Genomic DNA, 23,844 nt, shown 5'->3' with positions numbered 1-23,844 from the left:
GAACTTTTTGTATATCAGAAGTGGCAAGGAGGGTAAACCAGCCTACTCCTAGAGCTCAAAGTTCCATTATAACAGATTAAATCCATAGACTATCATCTCACAGACGGTTAACTACCACCGAAGCCCTTGCGCTACACCTCACAGACGGTTAACTACCACCGAAGCCCTTGCGCTACACCTCACAGACGGTTAACTACCACCGAAGCCCTTGCGCTACACCTCACAGACGGTTAACTACCACCGAAGCCCTTGCACTACAAATACATAAAGCAGAGAAGTCCCCTGCAGCAGTCATTCTTTCACTTGGACAAACTAAAGTTCAAAATATGCGCAGTGTTAGGAAAATGTGAATACATCAGTAAGTTTTAATCAAAACCTAACAGCATAAACAGACAACATTTCCAGTATAAAATACCATCCCAACATTAAACAATGCTGGCTGCAAACCTTGCCATGTATCTGGCTGCAAAGAAGAGAGGGACAGATTTTTGATGAAGGAGCTGAAGAAGAAAGAAAAATGGCCTTATGTTCACAGGTCTTCAGTGAGAAACAAGAACGTGGCCTACATGTAAATGAAGCAAGTAAAAAAGCTAACAACAAAGACTGCTACAAGAGTGCAGAAAGCCAAATCAGAAATGGAACAGAAATTGAAAGATGAAGAGGAAGCAGACATTTCCCTTCCCACATTAAACTGGTTTCATTTATCCACTGATTCACCCTGGTTGCAGAGTTCACTGTTCTTGTCTGTCAAGACACGCACGTTCATTTTCACCAGCCTTTGGCACAGCTGTTAGGATTTAAGCTTGACATTTGTTAAACCTAACAGCAGGACTCCAGTCCCAAAACCTCCTTGCAGCACTTGCAGGAGACATTCCTTGCCTTAGGCTATGGACTAAGGGAGCAGGTCTGAAATGCTGAATTGCTAGTTGCTACAGTCACTGTCTAATGACATGCACAGAATTTGTCAAGTACTTGTAATTTATTCCACATCACTGAAGCTCTAATACAAATAAAAAACACCAAAAAAACCCGAAGACATTTGCATGGGATTGGGATTCTACTGGTTAATAAGCTTGTGCCAATATGAACTTTTTTCTATTTTTAAAGATCCTTTTGCACTTCAAGGTTATTCATTTCTGTAGCGTATATATTTGATAAAGGGGAAGGGGCTATACTGGAATGGAACACATTTCTTTATGCTCTTTTAAGAATAACACGCTCATTTTTTGCTGAACTTGTGATATTACCATCTTCAACATGTACGGCTCTATGTGTAATCACTGATAGTCATGCCTCATGTTTAGGAAAACGGTGCAATCTTTCAAGCCTTTAAACACCAAATTCCTTAGTTAAGTCTAAAGAAGAAACTGTGTCCACTTGCTAGTGGAGCACTCCTTCCTCTTGTCAGCATCATTTACCAGTGTTTTTTCCAACAGCTGCAGGACCAATGATCACCATCATTTTGAATAATAGCAGTGTGAACTATTTTCACCTCTTTGCCCCTGAAGCTATTTCAAAGCTTGTGCACAAACGAAATTTACACAAACATCTTCCTCTTCAGAATGGCTGGCATGTTCCCTACTTCCAATAGCCCTTCTCACCTTGAGGAAGCTACTACAAGGAACACCAAATCTGCAGAGAGCTTTGACTAAAAAAAGTAGTGCAAAAGGACTGCCTGAGGCACACTGCAATTTCAGCTTCTTAACTCCCTGTCATTTAGAGCTTCAGTGGCAGAAACATTTGTCATCTCCAGCCAAGGCAGCACTGCGCATCCTGAATTTAAAGGCAAGGCAAATTCTGTAGAAGGGAACCAGGTTAGTGGGAAAACAAAGCTGAGGCATAACTGAAGTAAACAGTGAAGTGAAGAAAAGGCTTAGAGTCAGAGAAATTCTTCTGCTTTGAAACAGTCTGGTGAACAGACAGAATACCAGGCAGCACAACCAGCAAAGCATTTCAAAATAGACTAACACTATAATCTCTGATTTCTTCCCTCATGCTCCAACTTGCCTCCTGAATGGCACGGGACTCCTGCGGAAATGACAGCACAGACTGTGCATCTGGTGATTTTGCATTTGGAAACTGATTGAGATTTGCCACCCATTATTGTATGCAGAGGGATACATGCAGTTTTTCCCTTTTGTTACTTCCTGACTTCAAAGTCTTATGTTGCAATTCAATCCTCTTTTCTCAGATGCATGTTATGCACATGACATACTGCACCCGACTGAGAACAATTAAGCCCGCAGTTCTAAGCGAAATACTCGCCTAGTCCTCTAGCAACTACTGCACCTCTGAGAACTCAGTTCCTTTCTTCTGAAGGACTCCAGAGAAGATCAGGTTTTAAGACTTCCCTGAATACACTGAACGTCAGGTGACTCGAGGCTACAAGCAGTGACACTACAATTAGTCTCAGTCGTTCCCTAACTGGTGATTACAGGAAGAAATACCATAAAAAGATGTGCAGCTGGATTTAGTAACAGGGAGGTTATTTTTTTTTCCTGTTTCTTCTTCAAAAAAAGAAACCACAACTGTTAAACCCTTTTCTTTTAAACTAGGACAGCTTTTTTCCTAGAAGTGGGATGGTTTCCTCCTTTGCCTTTTTCTTCTTGTAACATCTCGCTCCCATCTCTCTCTCTTTTTTCCCTGCCCTCACTTGCTCCCTGCTCCCTGTCCCTCTTGTTCCCTTGTCCTGGCTTTCTTCTTACTTCAGTTTTGCAGTGGATCCCTGAATTTCGCCTCCTTTCTGCTGCTTGCGTGCAGAATAATCCCTGCAGGTGGTACAGTACTAATTGCCTCCCACGTTCTTTAGGTAGTGTTATGTCCACCCCTCTGACACAAAAACCACATTCACAACGATACAGAAAAGTTCATCTCTTAACTGCCGCCGCTACGCACTACCTACACACTGCTTTGTCTATTTTTGTTTTGTTGTTTGGTTTGGTTTTTTCTTTTTCTTAAACCAGGTGCAGTATGTAGACACGTTATTTTAAATGGATTCTTTCCAATGTAGGTGGGACCACTGAACCAGGGTAAGGCTTAAAGGTGACCAAATGCTTCTCACATCCATTCAACAACAGAATGTGCGAGGGACAGACACTGACTGAACAGGCAAGCTTGCCCATGCCTCAGTCCTATGCTAGGTGGGAAACCGATTACAACTACTGACATCTGTTTCCAAGTCTCATGATATCACGTTTACCATTCTGTGAGGGATGTGCTATCATGCTGACTGCTAATTACAGGGCATATTTTGACCAGAGGTATTGCAGAGGTTGCAGCTTTTTACCAAATTAGAAAGCTCTGTAGACTTCCTGAGGAGCAGTTACATATAACACCACATAGCAGGACCCACAAAATCAAATGCCTCCGAGGCACAGCATTCGTCCCGCACTCAAGTGAGAAGTAACGTGCCCTGTTCATACCATCCTAGTTTTGAAGCATCCCTTTGTTGGTATTGTACTAAAACCAGTTCCGGTGAAGAAACTGCTAGCATGAACATCAGTGAAGGGGGAAAAGGTGTCTCAAACAAAGAAGTCTGATGGGATTTTGCACTCATCATAAAGATAGCTGTTTTAAAAAAGGTCATCCACAGAATGGCTTGGGTTGGAAGGGACCTTAAAGATCATCCAGTTCCAGCCCCCCTGCCATGGGCAGGGACACCTTCCACTAGACCGGGTTGCTCCAAGCCCCACCCAGCCTGGCCTTGAGCACTGCCAGGGATGGGGCATCCGCATTAAATTTTACTGAAGAGCTTATTTGGGAGCTTCCTATGCCACAGTATTCTTCATCACAGTTTCTCTTGCAAAAGAGAACTTGCAAAAAAAACCTGTTGCGCAGTTCATCATTTAGAACTCAGTATTTTTTGGTCTTTGAGCGCTTCTGGAAATTTTATAACCCTAATGACCAGAAGTCTTCATTTCTACCACCTAGTTGTATACTGGTTTGATGAGCAATTTGGTTTAGCATATTAGAGCATATGGTTTGGAACTAGAAATGGATTCTAACTTTAGACTGAAAAGCACAACCTTGCTTACAGATACTCTTCAACACTAGTTGAGACCAGTATTTAAAAACGCTTACCTTAGCCACATAGGCTTCAACTCTGTTTCTTGATGGTAACGTATTCCCGGTCGGGGTTAGGAAGCTTCCTCCTAGATTTAGACTTCTATTCAGTGCCGGATTGTTGCTAATATGTCCCAGTTCAGTTGAATACAGAACTGGACCACTGACAGCGCTGCTTGCAATTAAAGGTTTGCTTCTATGGCACTCCTGAAGGAGCTTAGCGTTGGCTTCTGCTCATCTCTCATTAGCTCTGAAACATTCAGAAGCATACAAAGAATTATCTTTGGTAATAACACTTCCGCAAAGTTACCCTCCAGGTCTTTGACTATTATCTGACTTCGGAAAGTGGAAGGGATTAAGAGAGTTCAAAAAAAATGTCCATAATTTGATCTGAGGTTTTTTGAAGAGCCTATTTCTAGGTAGCCACACTACCTGCAGGAAGCAGCAAGAGTTAACCAATTCTTTGGACTTCTCAGCATTAAGGCCTCAAAGCAGTCTGTGCACACCGTGTGTTTACATAGCTCTTCCTGAAAGGTACATCACCGGCGTAAGAACTCTGGGCTTCCCTTCCTTTCCCAAAGCAAGCAGAAACCTATGACATGTGGCTAAAATGGAAGCCAAAAGATTTTTGTTGTTCTTCTTCATAGCACCAAATGCCGTTCTCTGAAGGGCCTATCCTTATTCAAGCAGTAAAGGACATGACATTCTCTTTTCTGCCGTACTTAGAATAAGAAGAGGAGATTAGAGACTGGCAAAAAGGCTGCCTGTTAAAACAAACTCAACTTCAAAAATATCCTATTAATGCCCATGATCGGTGGTGTTACTGCTGGAACACTGAAGAGAAACGAAGATAGTTCCAATGAACAGGGGGGAGCCTTAAGGTACTTTCATCACAAATATGCTCTCTTATGCATAATGCTGACCAGATGTAGAAAAGGTATTTAACGAAGAAAACTGCTTGAGGAAAAAGTAGTATCTTATTATCACGCCAAAAATGCATGGACTTACCCTTCCAGTTTATTTCCTAGGCACCTTCCATTTTTAACTTCCTCCAGATACAGGTCTTTGTACTTTTCCGCTTCTGCCTGTACAGATTCTTTTTGAAAAATACTGTCTCGTTGGGTATTTTTTATCCTGTCCAATTCACGTTCGAGGTCTCCAATTCTGTGTTCTAGCTGGCTTGTCAGCAAAGCATGACGACTGGCCCTGATTTGTTCTAATCTGTCCTGGGAGGCTGCCTGCATCTGAAGTAGATACACACTTTCAACCACCGCAAAGAAAAAGAGAACTCCCCTCGCCAGTCAATTGCACGTACCCAATTTCAAGGGCCCAGCTCTATTCAGCGAGGCAACTGTGCCTCCTCACTGCCATCAGCGACCAGGGCAGAACCCTGGAACTACCACACTAAATGATTCTTTTCATTCAGAAAGAACCCCCATCTTAGCACTATTCTTCATCAAAGCTACTGATGGAAGAACACAATCTCTGTAGGACAGGGCATAGCATTCCTCAAAGAAATTATGGAGATGCCGCACCCCCAGCCCCCACCCTGCAGCTTTGGTGACTTCTTTTCTGAGCGTTGCCCCTTGTGCAATGACTAAGGAAGATGTGTATGCCTGGCTGTGACAACTCTAAGTTGCAATACCCATTCAAGGATAAACAATGAGAACAAGACCAGTGGACAGTGATACCCCTCCAAGAACTGCAAAATGAAATTCTACCTTGGCAAGTTTTTGATTCAGGGCCTGCAGGCACACTGCACGCACATGAAAGCGTCTTGCCCAACCATATTCCCTTCTCCCACTGCCCTTCAGGAAAAACAGAAGTACAGCGTAACACATGGAATCAGGCACCACCCCCCGCCCCTATAAATGACAACCAAAACAGAAGTCTATAACAGACACACATAAGAAATGAACTTACCTGCAAAATCAGGTTGACTTCTTGCCGTTTTTGTCTTATTTCTTGTTCAGCTCACTCTTCCACCTCTCTTTTGGATTGTTCTATTTGGCTGCGATCCACCATGTTAGTCTCCATATGGTGTTTGAGATTAGCCACCTCTTCTTTCAGCTGGCTTTTGCTCTTCTCCAGGTTTTCATGGTTCCCACGCATGGTGGACAACTCCTCTCGCAAATCATGATTTTGTGCTTCTAGCTGCATGCCTTTTTTAGGCTCTATCTCCAGCTGCTGGGAAAGTTCATCAACCTGTAGACAGGAAAGGGGAAAAAACCAGGGAACTCAGAGGGATCTAAAATTAGTCAAATCTGTGAAAATTGGTAAAGGAGTTGGCCATCAAGACTATTTATCACAAAAGTGAAACCAGGCTCTTCTTTTAAAACAAGAACAGCTTTCACATAATTTCTGACAGCATTCCTCAGGTTCCCATCCTTCCTCAGTTCTGCAGTGGGTCACGGACCGAGAGGTACCAAACCAGCGGCATGACACCCGCAGGGCTAGGCTGAAAAGCACTAGGGCTATTCTTCTGCGAGATGTTCATACGATCATAGGAAATCAAACACACCCATACCCAGTTACATCACAGCCACATTCTGGTTTCATCAGAAAAAGAACCATGTGTCACGCTTCAGAGGAACTGTCACATGCTGTCACACGGTCAAAGCTTTGTCACAGAACTGACAAGGCAAGAAACGGGTACCCTTCTCTTCCATTACGCTAAAAGATCTGGAAGTAGCAGTTCAGAACACCGCTTTTGCAGCAGTGGTGGCAGAAGACAGTCTCTTTAGGTCAAAGCTGCAGTTTGTTTTCAAAAGATTTCCAGGAAATATCAGACTTCCCATAGGTCCCAATGGTCAACTACAGCTCTATCCCCTTCTTTCCCCCTCCAGAAACATCCATCGTCTATACCTATTAACCATAAAACATGATATCCCATCATCTTTTATTTTTAAAAAAGTGGGGGAAACCAGCAGAGTCAACACTTGAAAGTCTCTAAAATACGTAGAAACTTTACACTTATTTAAAATTGCCCAAACGTAATTCCATTCCCTGTCATTCAAAATAACTCTTCCAACAGGAACACAAATATGCTGCTAACCTGTGAACTAAAAATGAGCCACTCTCAAGGCAGTTGACTCGTTCTACAATAATATCTTCTAAAAAGGAGCATAACTTTGAAACACAGCTATCTCAGTAATGAGCGGAGAAGCAGCTAAAAGGTCACATGCTACCGAACGGCCAGAGCAATGCAGGAGCGGGCTGGAAACTAGGACCACGCGTGGCAATCGGTTAGCTGAGGGGAATGTGCTCGAGCTTGTCTAGACAACAATTAACATGATGAGGCATGTTTGCAGAGCACAGGGGAGTGGGAGACGGATGGCGCCAAGGAAAGGTAACACCTTGCTGTTAATTGCTGGTAGTTAACCACCAATCAGGGATTGCCTAGTATGCAAGGCTTAGCTTCAAGAACCAATTAGTTTGAAACGCGCAGCTTCTGAAAGTGTATAAAAACGTGTGCTTCTGTACAATAAATTGACATTTGCTTGCATCAAGCTGCGTCCCGTCTCTTCATTCGCCGCAGAGCAACCTCAAAACCATTTGTGGGTCTCTAAGACCAGGAAAGACGGACTGAGTCAGCTACTAGTAAGCAACAAGTTACAGGGTTTCTTCCGCACCACCTCACACTGCATTGTGCCCTGGGAAGCAAAGACACCATTCCGAAAAGCAAACCCCCACCTGCCTCCTGCTCAACTCGTGCCCGAGACAGCCTTCAGGGGGTGACCTTGGGCAAGGCCAACTGCACAGAGCTGTTCCGAGTGATGGTGGCGTTACTCCCCTCTCTTCCGAGAGGGAATGCATCCGTCGGAGCCCGACGATGCTGCCACGGCCTCAAGCTGCAGCCAGGCCTGTGCTGGGCCTTCACTGCTCTCAGCCCTGACCCTCACCCATGGACGTGACGGCCCAGTAGGACTGCAGACCTGCCCATCCCTATGGACCGGCCTGGTGATCTGCACTCTTGGAGGACTCTGCTTACTGTCCCCAGAACTCTTCTGCTCTTCTTGGTGAGGGCCTGTGGGGCTGATCCCTGGCCTGTGTGGTCACAGACCCTGCCAGCCTTGCTGTGGCTCTTGCTTTGCCCTTCCTCTGCAGGACAGCCTACCCCTGATGTGCCCTCGCAGATACTGCTGTGTACGTAACACTTCCGTCTTTACCCCTAAGAGCTACATCAGTATTACAGTCGCCTACTACTGTGACCATAGAAGGAACATCAAAAAACAGCCAAATAATTTCAGAAATACAGCCAAGAAAAAAAGTCAACAATATGAAAAGAAGTATAAAGAAAGAACAAAGGTTTCACAAGAAAAAACACCACAATAACCCAAACAAAATAAAGCTCACCTTTGTTCTTAATCTGCCAATTTCATTGACCATTTCAGAATACCTGCTCTTCATTTCTCCCTGCAAATTAAGCTGGGACAGTCCCCCTCTCTCCTCATACACCCTTAGTTCCTTCGTAGCTCTGCTCAGCAGCCTCTTCAACCTGCACAGCAAACTAGTCATGAAAACAATGAAGCAAAGGAACAAAACTGGACTTTTTCACATACTCTCATGTAAACAGCACAGACACAGCTTGCTTCATCTTTAACGTGCTTGACACACTAGGAATTACCAGGAAAAACCAGTATTCCTGTGCCACATACACTTGGAGAGTCCAGATTTCACCTGAAAAGAGGAATGAAAGACTCCCTTTTTCCCAGGAGAACTGCAGGGCAACCTGCACCTGCAGTTGTTTTGGCAGCTAGTGAAAACTAGGGGCTGGTGTACAGAAGTACCTTGCAAGAACTAACACGAGGCCGGCATCTGCTCACAGTTAGGTACACCTATTTTTACACTAAAGTTTAATAAAACATGACTTCTACGCAGGGATACCTCTTCACCACGCTAAAAAGCCGTCTCTCTTACAGTCTTTCTGCAGATCGAGGTTTCTTTTCATTTCTTGGGCCAGACGTAGTTCAGCTGGGCGTTTCAACTCTACCAGCTTCTTCACTTCCTTTCTTTCACTCTCACATCTTTCTTTTCTCTTTTGAAAGTGTATCACACAAACAGAGCACAGGAAAAATACCTACGTACAGTCTGTGCATCTAGCGCTCTCCACAGAGAAGCTGCCGGACGTCTCTATCCGTTAGCCACGTTCCACAGAATGCCACGGGACGGAATTCCTGAGGATATTCCATCCCTTCAGGTTTCACATCAAACAGACCAATACGTAACTACAGAAACAGATGCCCTCGCTGAAGCAAAGGCCATCCTCTTCTAGACATAACAGGTGGAAAAGATGCTGGAGAACACTTTTGGCAGTGCCTCTGCTCATAGTAGGGATTACGTAGGTATGCACTTCATGGGAGAACATGGATCCATCCAAAGCTTTCATGGGATCTTCCAGCAACCAGCAGGCAGGGGCTTGTGGAGGAATCTGATCTTTTGGAGTTCTTCAACATTTTATTCCCCTCGGCCATTACCTCCACCTCTTCTGTGTGGCCATTTACTTAGCCACATGCTGGTTTTCCTCCTCTTGGTGTTTTCTCAGCCACACCAGAGGAGAGCTGGCAGCTGTTTTGACTTTGTACTTCCATTTTCCCTCTACAGAAAAGGAGAAAAGGGGAAGGCTGTCCCTTGGCAACTGGCAGGCGCTGCTTGTTTCCCAAGCACTCGTTCATTTACCCAGCATTCCTTCAGTATGTTTTTCTGCAAGGCTTTCAAGCTCCCGCTACGCTGAAAACATACAGCAGCTCCTCCACACACGCACTGGAAACATCAAGCATTTTAAACCTGCCCAGAAACCAAGGGGTCAGAAGATGACCACACAAAATCCAAGGAAGAACTGGGAACTGTGGCCTTGCTCGATGTGCTCAACTGATAGCAAACCACACTGGGAACTCTTCCCAACAGAGCCACTCCAGAACTTACACAAGGATACCCATCTAGCTTTTATTTGCTTCCTCCATGACCCCCAAACAATAAGGTACTCGCAGCCTGAATGGCAGGGATAACAGAAAACAATGATATGTAAGAACCTGACCAGAAGGTGCATGTGGTTCTCCTGGGTATTGGCTCGGTGCCTGGAGAATTTTCTGGGCTCACCTGTTGCAACAGTTCAGCCTTCTCCTCGTCCAGCTGAGCAACGCGCTCTTCAAGGTGGGATCTTGACTTCAAGTGCTCCTCCCACGTGCTGTGCAAGTCCTTGGATGTCAGAGCCAGCATGTTCTGCTTCTGCGTCTGTGAAAGCAACAGTGGCAGAAGAAAAAGTAAGGTGGCCGGAAAAGACAAGAGCGCAGGAGAATGCAGTAACTTACACAGAAACAGGCCTAAGCTCTCCTCCACCCATCCAAGACCTATGGCCAAGGTTGGTGTGGAGTGTAAAACACACCTTAGGAACCATAACCAAGAACAGCAGCTGGAGCTGGTGGGAAGAAGGAATACTCTAGAAGCGACAGGATGAGGTTACAACTTTGGGGGATAAGATGACATGCACACACACACAGAATCACCCTACAGCTTTCCTGCAAAGCTCCTCTGGTTCCCTCTATACTTCAGTTTTCGTAAGAACACTGCAAAAGGTGGTGCAAAAGGACAACATTCGCTCCTGCTTTCAACAGCTACGCTCAGATTTATTCATATAGTTACAGACATTAACTACCTTAGTTTTCACCTTTTTTTCCAACTCCTTTTGCAAGCGCAGCTTGTCTCTCTCCAGGTCACTGTGGTAGCGCGTAGTAACTTCAAGTGAAGCTTCTGGCATAGATTGCTTTTTAAGTGCAGCAGCAAGCTCCTGCTGCAGTTGTCCAAACATGCCCTAACGAAACAGTTAAATTAGCATGAAGAAAGTTCTAAGAACATGAAATACGCCTTTAACTTATTTTGTTATACGGTTAGACCTGTCTAGATTGAACCCAAAAGTATGAAATTTTGCCTGCCACCAGCAGGCATCTGCACAGATGATGACCTCTCATCATCTTTCTCAGCTGCGCACCTTTGACTATCAGCAGCTGTTCATGAGGATTTCTGTTTCCTAAAACATAAAAAAGGCTCAGGTATTGTTCTTCCTTGAACAATACACAGGAACACACTGCAATCGGGTATTTTTTTCTAACAAAACCCAAAGAAATCTGTTGTGATCTAAGAGCCACAGTTTGACTGCAAATATTACTCCGGTGACTGAAGGCAGGACTTTGTGTTAGATTGTTCTTTCTTCTGTTTCTTCACTATACAAATACAATTAAATGAATACAAATATCTGAAAGCTCCTTTGAGATACACTTTAAGGGTATGTTGAATCACATCCTCTTGTAGTCTTCTTACTCAGCTCGTTTTAGAAATACTGATAGATTAGGTTTACAAAAATCTGGATAGCTCATAATATATATATAGCTATATACATATACACACACACACTCTCTCTCATGATCTTCAAAAGAAACCCATTATTTTGGTAGTAAGAATACAAAGCAAGTCACAGTTTACAATGATTGACAGTACTGCTGGAGTGTGGCTACACATCATAAAAGAGAAAGCTTAAGGTCACCGTCTGACATGAACTTTGAGGAACAGGCAGGCCCCTCAGAACCCTCAAAACACATACAGAAATCAACAGCTGGACATTACTAATACTCTTCAATCTTGATAGCAGCTTACAGAGAACCTCTTTTTTCCCCTCTATAGAAGCTTCATATAAATCTAGCCCCAACCACTTCACTTCTCTGCATCTTCATTTCTCAGCCCTCGTGTATTGGATGGTTCCTCCTTTTATACCACTCTCATTCATGTCATCTGTGCAATACTTACATCAAAACCATCAAATACTTTAGACTATTCTATAGGGCATAACATGGACTAAGGAAAATAGATGGAAAAAAGTTCTAGAGAAGAATCACCTTTCTTGATCAAAGCTTAGACTTGGATACCTTTTTTCTGTTCTCTGCTTAGATCTGAGGACTAATATCCCCGTTGCCAAAACTTTCCGCAATTCCGAGGGAAACATAACAAACCAGAACAAATGAGTATTCTTTGGTCCCATGCATGTAACTTACACCGGATACATTGGAGGAACAAACTAATTTCAAGAACGGACAAACTTTAAATTGTTCTTTCTACGCATATACTTTACCTGTCTTTCTACTACGTCAGTCTCGTATTTAAAGACTTGTTCCCTTAAATCAGTACGCTTGGCATTTAAATCCTTGTTTCGCTCTTCTATTAGATAAACTTGCTTTTCTGTATCAGCTCTAAGTTTGTTGAAAATGTCTTTAAAACGCTCCTGCCCATAATCCGCTATTTTTTCTTTCATGATCCTCTTGTTCTGCATCTCTTCCCATTGCTGATGGAGTAAGAAGGTTTTCACTCTGGAGCTGGGCCAATCGCTCCTGCAGGGACTCCTGTTTTATTACAAGTTTGCTTACTGGATCTTTCTCAAGTTGTCGAGCATGATCACATTCCTTTGCCCAACACTGGCCTTGACTTAATTCTTTTTTGTCCTTTCTAAAAGCAAAGCTTTTTCTCTGAGCATTTGCTTCAACTGGTGAAGCTCATTTTCTAGCCTATTAGCTTTGCTTTTAGCTTTACACAGCTGCAGAGACAAGCTCTTGTTGGTTTCTTGCACGTCAGAGAGGTCACGATGGAGCTCGACTTGCAAGCAAAGGCATTCATCACGTTCTCTGGGAAATCTTCGTTCAGCATTGCTTTTTGATGACAAATGAAGTTTAAGTTCTTGAACTGCAGCGTTCAGGGAGGAACGCAATGATTCAATTTCTGTCTCTAGTCTGTCTTTGCTTTTGTTTGTCTGCTCAAGTTTGGAAGTCAGCACTGCAGATTCTCTCTTTACTAAGTCCAGCTCCGCGTTGAACTGAAAAAACATTTGTCTTAATGCTTCCTTGTGCAGTTTAAGTTCCTTTTTGAGAGCTTCATTTTTTTCTTTCAAGGTCTCATTTTCCTTTAAATATTTTCCTTGTTCCTCCTGGTGCCTAAGTCTTACTTGAGTGAGTTCTAGCCTTAGCATAGCAATCTCATCTTGTAGTAACTGATTCTTGTACAACAGATCCTGTTCTCTATCAGTGCGGGATTCCTGAATGACAGGGAAAATGAATAAAGAGCCAATTGGGAAATGAATCTACAAAAAACCTGCAGCAATAAACTGCATTTTAACATTTCTAGTACCGAAGCATGACTTCAAAGATGAAGTTTCAGGCAATAAGCTACTCTGTGAACCCATGCACATGTACAACGTACGTACCCAACGGAAGTGCAACATAGCCTTAAAACCTAAATGAACATCCCAAATATACAGTTACGGTTTTTTCCCCCCTTAAACCAGCAACCAAAGCTTTTAAAATGACAGCGCTTTCTTGTATGTGCATGCCTTTATAATACTGCCTTTAAGGTTGAATTAGTTGTGCTACAGATCTGGTAAAAACAAGGCCAGAAAGGGTATTTTCCTTCTCAAATGTCTTCTGAACACTTATCCTTTTGTATTACTGAACGTTAGCTATAAGACTCAATCACCCCCAGAATGCAATAGTCCTGTATATTTCCTCTTTATTGTATGTATAACTTTTTCCCACTTAAACACATTCACCCTACATTTATTGGGCAGCACAGCCAAGAACAAAAAGGCTTCAAGGCACTGCACATTCTTTAGGAAATTCAGTAAACTCTTTTCAAGATCTTTTTTAATACAGTGTTTATGATTGCTTTTTCTCCTCCAGTTACTCTAACTCTTACAGAGAGTTGAATTCATTGCTGAGAGTCGATCATAAAATTTTAGTTATGTGGAGGTGGCAAAGAAAGGCATACTTGAAGTAAGTTCAATAAGGGAATAACTAATTAAAAAATAAAAGCAATGGAAACACAAACACTGTCAAACAACTTTCTTCCTGGTCAACCTTGCCATAGGTAGCTAGGTGTTTCACTGCTAGAAAGCCTAAAAAGCGATGACAAAATGTCTATGAAATGGAAAATAACAGATAGGTTAAGAAACGGTGTAAATAGTGTCTTCTATTAGCTTCCGACTTGCACAAGTAATTCAGGTACATACAGGAGTGATGCTGCTTTCCAGAACTTTTAGACATAAGAGAAAACAAGAAAGGTATTTACCCAGATAAGTTACACTGGTAAACAGTAAATAAACATCAAGAAACAGAAAAAGTTACGTAAGATTTATTATGACTTTAAAACAAACATGGTGAAATGTAATTTATTAGAAAAAAAATCTGCTTACCTCTGATTTTTTTCCTAGAGATCTTCTTGTCTCTTCTTCTAGTTCCTTTTGTCTCCCAAGGTGGTTGTTCAAAATTCCTTCTTGAAGGGCTCTGGCCCTCTTTTCCTGAGAGCGCTGTCTCTGTGTTTCATCACGTTCCTCTTCAACCTGCAGTAATACAATAAAACTGCTTGCATCTTAAGAAAAAACAGAGCTAGCAATACATCTTCCCATTCTCCCTTGCATACTTGAAAACATTTTTGATTCCCCACCGTTATGATAATCCACCTATAAATAAATAAATTTAAATTTTCTTATGAAAATTTAAGAAGGCGAAATACAGGATGTTTTGTAGTAATTCAAAAAAAGGTCAGGCTTTGCCTGAAATACAAATGAAACCTAAATTTTGAAAAAGGAAAAAGGGAATAATAAACTGCAAAGCAAAAAAAAAAAAAAAACAACCACCCAATTGTGAACCAACTGTACTCTACTGTTCTCAAAATTTGACAACTGTTATCCAACGCCTCTTCCGTGAACAAAGCGCCTCCTTCTCTAGGCATACTGGAATACAATTGAAAAGAAGCAGAAAATAAGACAAAGAGTTTAATTCATTATTTAATAGACCTGTTTCAAGAGCTTTCTCAGTGTTCTTAACTCCATTTCTAAATTCCTAGACTGTAACTCAAGTTTCTGTTTCTCCTCCATCTCTTTACAACATTGATCTTCTTTCCTTCGGAGGTCTTCTCTCCTTTTCTCACACAGCACTTCTACTCTGAGCCTCTTTTCTTCTTCTTGTTTCAAAGAAGATCTGGGATTTAACGGAGTATTTGAGAAACAAAAGCACTGATATAAAAGTAGATATTCCACATGATGAACTTGCAGAGACAACTCAAACCATAAAAAATGTTAAACGTTTTCAGAGTTCATATTTTTACTGTACTTTTCAACTTTTTAAAGAATTCTAACTTCATTCCATTGTGCATGGTATCAGTTGTACAAGATACAGAAAAAAACCTTTGAGTGATTTATCAGTTATTTTTAAATTTGTATAGGGAAACACACACCAGTGTGCACACTTCTATAATAAAATTAAAAAAATCCATCTTCATATTACAGCCATTTTGCTGAAAAAGGAGTTTGTTGTCTCATCAGATCAAAGCATCGTAAACTTTTACTATGGTTAGTATACATTTTCTTAGTATACTGAGCATTGCCTACACATTACGGATTCAGTGACCAGAAGCAATACTGGTGAATCAGCACGCCACTTACCTATGGCAGACCCAACAATTTTTCAGCAAGCCTTCTGTAAGTCTAAAACAACTGCTGACCACAGGCAGAACAAGCAGCTTCTGTTTACTCCAGAAGGATGTCAGTGTTCAAAACCAGATTCAGAAATGCATGGGGTTTAAGCTGAATACGATTAAAAACAGTTTTAAACCCCAGTCGGATCTACCTCTGGGAGAAACTACAGCAATTTCATTTTGAAGCTGACTTACAAGGAAAGCCTTATGGAAGGTCAGCTTCTTTACCAACTGAAACAATCAGCAATAAGCACTGGCATGGTAAAAAACGGTCCATGGTGTGCCCACGGTACCCAAACAAGCAAGCAGCTTTCTGTTTGATCATTATTTTGACTATTTTTTCCCATATACTCGCAACAGTGAACAAAAAAAAAAATTTAAAAAATCAAGTGTCAGCGTAAGGGAAGAACTGCCAATTGAAAGCCTGCTTTAGAAATTCTGCAAAACAAGAATCAACCACCACTAAAATTACTTGAAAGACTGACAGAAACATTTGTATTTGAATGGCGTATATTGCAAGGAAAAAGCTTTACATGTAATTTCTAGGGTAATTTCGCAAAAAGTGTAACTTTTAAAGTATAAATTTAACGCTGCTTGGAGAATTCACTTAGAATGAAAATACTACTTCTTTATACTTGACAGATGCTTGAGGATTTTGAACACCTGCTGAAGTCAAACCCAGGCCAAGCTGGGACCGGCCTCGTCTTCCTCGTACTCCCCTCCCCCGCGCTGGGAGGCCCAACTCCCCCAGGCCCAGCTCCCGCAGCCTCCCCTCACAGGGCTGGTGCTCCTGCCCCCGCGCCAGCCCGGCATCTCCCTGCCGACCTCACACGGGCTGGGCAAGATCTCCTGGGCTGGGCGGCCAAAAACCGGACCCCGGGCTCGAGACACAGCTCAGCAAGCCCTGAGGAGGGGTGGGCACTCACTGCCCCCAGTGCCCTGGCACTGCTGCCCCCCAGACAGCCCAGGCCGCTGCGGGCCGCCCCAGCTGCCAGCTCACGGTGGCTCCTGCTGAGCTCGCTCTCTGCCTGGGCCGCCTGGCCCTGCTGGGCCAGCTCCCCAGCCACGCCATCCCACCGGGGATCACCACGAGGAGATCTCCCCTCCCAGGCCAGGGCTCTGCAGTTGTCCTTGCTCAACTGCCTACGGTGCCTGCTGGCCACCCCTGTCGGACGTGATGTCAACAGCGATGAGAAACCTCACACCTCCGGGTCTAGCTCAGGAGTGTGGGGAAAGGGGCAATCCCAAACTTGACCTTTCCAACAAACAAACAGGTAAGCAAACAAATGCTCTAAGCTCTGGTTTGACTTGCACTGGGTGGAGTTACCAGAAATCCTAGTATTATAGGCCAACTGAAGCTGCGAGGACAAAACGAAAAAAAAACCCACACCCAACCATCTCTCAGATCTCTCTTATAAATCTGATTTCCCCGTACACACTCTCTTGCTCTTTTCTTGCTAGAAAACAAAGTTAGAACAACATCCAGAAGACTGTACATGGAGCTGGTATCCGGACGTTTTTCCCCTCTCACATTATGTACTTCATAGCATAACTGGCCCACGGGATTCAAAAAACCCAAACCCAAAAGACTGGAAACTTCTCATCCTGTTGCCTGCACCATCGGTGTCTTTCGGAACAAAACCACTGACAAGATAATACATTATCAGACCACAATTTACATACTTAAGGCTTTGGATACCCCTTTTCCATTCCGCTTCTTGGTGAGCCAACACGGATTTCAAATCTTGAGTCTTCTCCGCTCTGAACTGTGACTCCTCCCTTTCATCTTCCAATTTCCTCACTTCTCTTGAGAGCGCTTTATTCCGATTTTTCTGACGTTCTATTCTCTGTTCATATTCAAGAAGCATGTTTTGCATTTTCAACAAAGTAGCAGAACCTGTTTTGAGACAGAAAAGACACAAAGCTGCACAAATACTGCCCAATGTATAAGCTGTTCAGTGCTTTGCTGTATTAGGTGCAGGTGGCAGGTTAGTGGGAAGGTCCCTGTGAGAAGAAGCCAGGGGTCGCCCCGTGCTGGCCATGGACGGTTTCAATGGACCCACCGCAGGGCACAGCTGAGCCTCTCAGCCGTGCTGGCAGCTCCTCAGGAAAAACAAACGTAGGAAAGGGCGAAACCACCACACGGGCAGAGAAGGGGAAAAGCATGTGAAAACCAGCCCCGCAAACGAACACCCAGGTCAGCGAAGGAGGAGGGAGAGGTGCTGCTCCAGGTGCCAGAGCAGAGATTCCCCTGCAGCCCCGGAGAGAACCATGCTGGAGCAGATACCCACAGCGCAGTGCTGCGGAGGACCCCGTGCCAGAGCAGGCGGATCCTTCCCGAAGGACCTGCGACCCATGGAGGGCCCAGGCTGGAGGAGATTTTCCCCAAAGGGCTGCAGCCTGGGGGAGGACTCACACTGGAGCAGGGAAAAGGGACGAGGAAGGAGCAGCAGAGAAACTGCTACGTCCCGACTGCCGACCGCAGCCTCCCCGCGCTGCCTGGGGAGGTGGCAGGGAAGGAGCGCAGCAGAGCTTGAGCAGGGGGGGTGCCGACGTGTCCTTCTCAGGTTTGGGGTCTTTGTTTCTCACTATCCAAATGTATTTTAATCGGTGGAGTCTGTTTTGCCAGTGACAGTCACTGGGAAGTGACAGCCCTGCCTTCACACTGACCCACCAGCTTTTTCGCCCCGTTTTGTCAAGGAGGGGCAGTGGCAGCACTGGGGGGGGAGTTTGGCCTTCGGCCAAGGTTAACACTTGCCTAATGAAATTTTAGCATAGTTTAAGAGCCCTAGTAAGTGATGCTTATGTTTATATAATGCCTTGTGCACATATGCAAGCATCTTATGACAGTTGAAATTTGTTATATATATGTACTTATTATTTTTAAGCAAAGCCATTATTTTGCTGTACTCTTTGTCATTAGCTGTTGAGGGGTGTGCTGGTTGTGGCTGGGATAGTGTTAATTTTCTTCGCAGTCGCTGGTACGGGGCCATGTTTTACAGTTGTGCCGCAAACAGGGTTGGTAGCACGGGGATGTGTTCGTTATGGCCCAGCAGCGCCCACACAGAGCCAAGGCCTTTTCTGCTCCTCACCCCACCCCACCAGCGAGCAGGCTGGGGGTACGCAAGGAGCCGGGCCGGGACACGGCTGGGACAGCTGACCCCAGCTGACCCAAGGGATGTGCCATGCCACGCGGCATCATGCTCAGCATATAAAGCTGGGGGAGGACGAAGGAAGGGAGGGACATCCAGAGTGATGGCACTTTGTCTTCCCCAAGTATTTGTTATGCGTGACGGAGCCCTGCTGTCCTGGAGATGGCTGAACACCCGCCTGCCCATGGGACGTGCTGGATGAATTCCTTGCTTTGCTTTGCTTGCGTGCGTGGCTTTTGCTATTAAACTGTTTTCGTGCCGACCCATGAGTTTTCTCACTTTTCCCTTTCCGATGCTCTCCCCCACCCCACTGGGGTGGAACAAGTGAGTGGCTGTGTGGTGCTTAGGTGTTTAGGTGTGGCTGGGCTTAAACCACATCAAGGGGATATAAAGAAGAAAAAGCTCTTGCTGACTTTTGATGACCGCATTAGAAGGAGCTGAACTGTACTTTGCAAGAAACTGCTTCTCCAGCTCTGACTAGACAGAGAACCAATGATAACGTAAGGCACATCGGCTGGTAATGCAGGCAACATCTCAGGTTAGGTGACAGTTTCACAGCTTTTGAGGGGGATCTCTAGTCACAAAGAGATACTATATCAAAATATGAAATTAAAATACTTAGGAGTGCCTACAAAGAAATCATGTTTTAAGGGGAACTTGTAACAGCTGAAGACAGAGACTTGAAAACATACCCGTATGAACCACGCTAAGCTCTTCCAACAGCAGCATAGTCTCCTTGTAGGCTGAAGCTTCTAACCGGACATCCTCTGAAGTTGGGTCAGATGAGTGAGTTAAACCAGGGCCATCAGTTACTTCCATTGGTATGCTGACCTACAAAAAATACAGTACTTTCTGTAATTCCACTGTCTAGTATTACAGACCATTACAAATGCAGGAATGATTCATTCTCTCCTTCACAGCCCACAGATTTGTCTCAAATACAATAAAGCTGCGTACCAGCAGCAATTTGTACATCTGGTTGATCACTACATAAACACTGCTCCCATCGAAGTGATTAAAAGCTGATAGAGACTGTTTACCAAGAAACTAGTTTTACAGTACCTCGTTCCTTTCACTCCTGGTTGTTGCTGCAGGTCTAGAAAACAGAAATATATTTCAGTACTGAAATGCTTACTTTGCATTATGAATAATACCTACCGTAGCTTTGAAAACTTAATTGCAGAACTGAATTAAACTAAAATCTGGCATAGTAACTTTGCTAGATATAGTTCAAGACTGAAACAATTATTGTGTGCTATTAATGTCTACTGGAAGGCTAATTTTTCCGCAAGATATTAAGCAAACAGTTGAAATAACTGTTCCCTAAACTTCACGCAAAGTGACAGAAATCTTACAGCTACAGACATGGAGCTATACGGTTACGTGCATTCCCTGTTTAATACCAGGGGTTCAGCTCCCTTCAGTACTGAGAATCCTTCTCCTACAGGTCAAAGAACTGTAATTTTGGATTCTCTGGTGTCCTGGGTCTGGCTGGGATGCAGTTTATTTTCTTCACAGCAGCCCACACAGGGCTGTGCGTTAGATTTCTGACCAAAACAGTGTTGCTAACACACCAGATTTTTAGCTAGGGCTGAACAGTGTCAACAACTTCTCTTTCGCACTTTGCCACAACCCACACAAGTAAGTTCAGGGTGGGCAAGAAGTCAGGAGGGAACAGCTGCAAGAGAAAAGGTGGAGCGGGGAGCAGGGCAAAAAAATCCTGAGGTACCTGCAGTGAAAAAAACTGAGATACCTCACCCTTTTTAAACACATGAAATACTTCTATGCCTGTGCACACACTCATGTAATTAATCAGAATTTGTGCACGTGACCTCATTGTTGACTTGGCCAGCATGTTCAAAAGCACTCTAAACAAAAGTGAAGTGTTTGTCAACACAAAGCGCATCAGGTAGTCACAGGAAAGAACAAGAAAGAACAAGAAAGAACATCAGGTGGTCACACGAAAGAACAAGAATCTTCATAGGCGTCAGGTTTACAAAAAACCTAAACACACAACAAAAACCCAAACTAGCCTCTAGCTCTCAGGCCAATTTTTATCATTAAGTAAGTTTTATTTTCAACATTCCTTATAGGCATACCTTCCTTCATCCTCAGATGTTTCACTGGAAGTGCTCTCATCCGGTACTTGACCATGATTGCCACTGGAAGAGCTCATCTGCTGATGAGCCTTCTGCTTTGAAGGCTGTCTTTTACTTTTCTTTGCACCTTTGGCATTCAGGGCAATTTTACTGCATTACACAGAAAGAAAGAAAAAAAATCACCAAGTGAATAGGTTTATAAAAAATATTTCTGTGAAACAGACATACTTAAGATGATGTCCAGAAACAACCGAGACAAAAAATATCTACAGACTTGACTGTAAAGATCGTGGAATATGCCCAAGTATTTAAAACCCTTCCGCTAGGAGTGAGGGGGACACGTGGAATCTGAGCTAGATCCAGGTTAAGCTGGACTATATCCAATAGCCACGGTACAGAAAGCACCTAGAGCAGAGATTCCTTTGAAGGACAGACAGAAAAAGCTCCTGCTTAGGTCTGCATAAAAATACGTGTGCCTTCTTTAGACTTTTGAGATTGGTTTGGTAATATCATCTTTTCCCCTCTCCTGACAAAGGGCATATTAACTTAATGAAAAGGAAAACACCAACTGCACGGAGATCACTAAAATCACCTAGAAAAGGGAGGAGTAGCAAACCCCAAGTTCCTACTTTTCTTTTCTAGGTGGCCTTTTCCTACAAAAATAACTGCTTTCTCCAGTCTTCAGTTCTGGTTTTGAAGATGCATTTTACCTCAGTGTTGACATGGAAATCACAGGAATTTAGGTGGGGGTTTTCTTTTGGTTTCCCCTTTTCTTTTTTTAGAGCAGGCAATAAATTTGAACCTCCATCGTGCGCTTCATTTTGTCAAAAAAGAATTTTTCTTCATTTTTTGAGAAGCAGTGGACTACTCACTATGGCTTTCACCACTGAGGAAACTACTTCAACTACCACAGTATCAGAAAACCTAAGACACTTACATAGCACTACAAATAAGAGCTAGAGATTATTTCCTTAGCTTACCCTTTCATTGGCACTTTAATCAAGTTTGAGCTCTCCCCAGATGAAAAACTCCTTTTGTCTTTTTCTTCTATTGTGTTTTCACTCTCCATTTTCAAACAGTCATTCTTCCTTACAGTAATCTTTTGTTTCATTTGCCGATTAGTGATGTTAATTAATTTATCCACACACTCCTGTTTTGCCATGGTCTGCACTTTTGAACATCTTTGTTTGCTTTTTTCCTTCTTAACCTATAAAAACAAAGTTAAGCTTCACGTATTTCTAGAAGACAGAAACACCACATCCAAGATTAATTCAGGGTTTACCCCTGAAATAATATAAAATGATCTTTTTTGTAATTCATACAGAAGCATTTTCACAAAATTACACTACAAAGTGTATTATGCCATTGAAAGTACTTTGAATTCACTCATGATGCAAGACATAACAAAAATACAGCCCTTAGAAAGAAAACAATAGTGTCTCTTAAAACAGGAACAAGAAAAAAGTGAAAACATTACTGATGGACAAAGCGTTAGGAGGACTGCACAATGTTCGTTGTAACACCACCAGAAAAAAATCAAGTGGATCTGCGAACAAGGAGAGGAAAGAAAAAAAGATCCCAAACCCACAAACACAACTGGTTTCACAGGAAAGAGGAATTTTAGTGAAAGGCAATGAAGACACACCACGCAGATAGCACAGCACATGAATTAGTAGTCAGGACCCTGTTTAGAAGCTATTTTCATTCTTTGATTCAGAATCAGAACTGATATAATTGTATGGATTTCTTTTAAAGGCAATGAAGTGATAACTACTTGCACTGGAACCAAGTGCCACCTATTGTTAAACTGGAACAATAATGCATTCCGTTTTCCAAAAATGGGGGAAAAGACAACTCTCCACTGCCCTCTTTCTTCACCAGTCACCTATTTCCATTAGAACAAAACCCAATTTGTAGGAACCATCTCCCCTTCGTGACGAATAGCTAAAGTGAGCAGCACCGTTGATCCGGAGCGAGATTAAAGAGTAGCAGGTGAACCACCTCTTCTGGCAGCTGTACCTTCTCTTTCTCCAAAGCCAGGAATACTATTTGCAGCATTCCTACCTTACCCTTAAATCTTCCCGTATCTTGGTTTAGTTCTTCATCAAGATTCCTTTTCAGCATGACACATGATTGCTGAGCACTTGCAAAAAGACTTTCCATTTCTGTTTCTCCTATTTTGTTGTCGATAAAGCAGTCCCTGGGAACATCATCACTAAATCCAGAGTCTTTTCCAAGTTCCCTCTCTGTTACAAGAAGTGCATTTTCACCACGTGTAGGAACTGTCTTATTTTAGGAATAATATTAGAAATGTCATCCAAAAGACTTGTTTTAAAGCTGTATCTCGGGGAGTATTCAGGACCTCCCACTGCATTTCTACTACTTCCATTTTCATTCTCTTCCGTTTCCATAGAAGGCATTTTTTTCTCTCTCTCCTTTTGCTAGAGGCATCTTTGTATCACTGATATTGGTTGTGCAATCTTCTTCATCTGTACTCCAGGTATCTTCCATGTTTGCATTTCAGTTATCTTGATCAGAAAGGACACCAAGACTCGGATTACAGTTTCCATTTTGGGTACTTTTCCACCTAGCATAAGTTTAGTATCTCCAAATTCACCTTTACTTTCTAAGTTGTTAATTGATTCTGTTGCATGAGACAAAACAACATGAGAACTCTTCAGCTCAGCACTGAAGCCATCTTCTGACATTTCTTCCACAAGGGAAGGAGTTTTCCCAGTTTCATGAATTTCACCAAGCAGCTGCTTTAGCTCTGCTGTAACATTTTTACAATTTGTTTTCAATTCCCTTTTCTCATTTTCAACTCACATTCTTGCATATCTTTCTTCCCAAGGTTTTGGACTTAACTGCTTGTCAGCACTGTGCAATTCCTCATTTTCTGCTGTGAAATTTCTGATGTAAAATTTCTGCCTTATCAGTGTGATTTTCATGTGCTGGTTTTTCTATCAAGTTGGTAGTTTCTAAAATATATTTATCCTTAAGTAAACAGGTACAGACAGAAA

The 23,844-nt window shown here is 43.0% G+C and overlaps 1 pseudogene; it reads right to left on the bottom strand.

Moving 5' to 3' along the window:
• Positions 1 to 23,844, bottom strand: part of LOC130143370 (ankyrin repeat domain-containing protein 26-like) — a 50,368-nt pseudogene that overhangs the window by 5,702 nt on the left and 20,822 nt on the right.

Source organism: Falco biarmicus, unplaced genomic scaffold (assembly GCF_023638135.1).
Source record: "Falco biarmicus isolate bFalBia1 unplaced genomic scaffold, bFalBia1.pri scaffold_27, whole genome shotgun sequence".
Lineage (NCBI taxonomy): Eukaryota > Metazoa > Chordata > Aves > Falconiformes > Falconidae > Falco > Falco biarmicus.
Note: the sequence above shows the minus strand (reverse complement) of the source record. Positions and strands in the feature narration are given on the sequence as shown.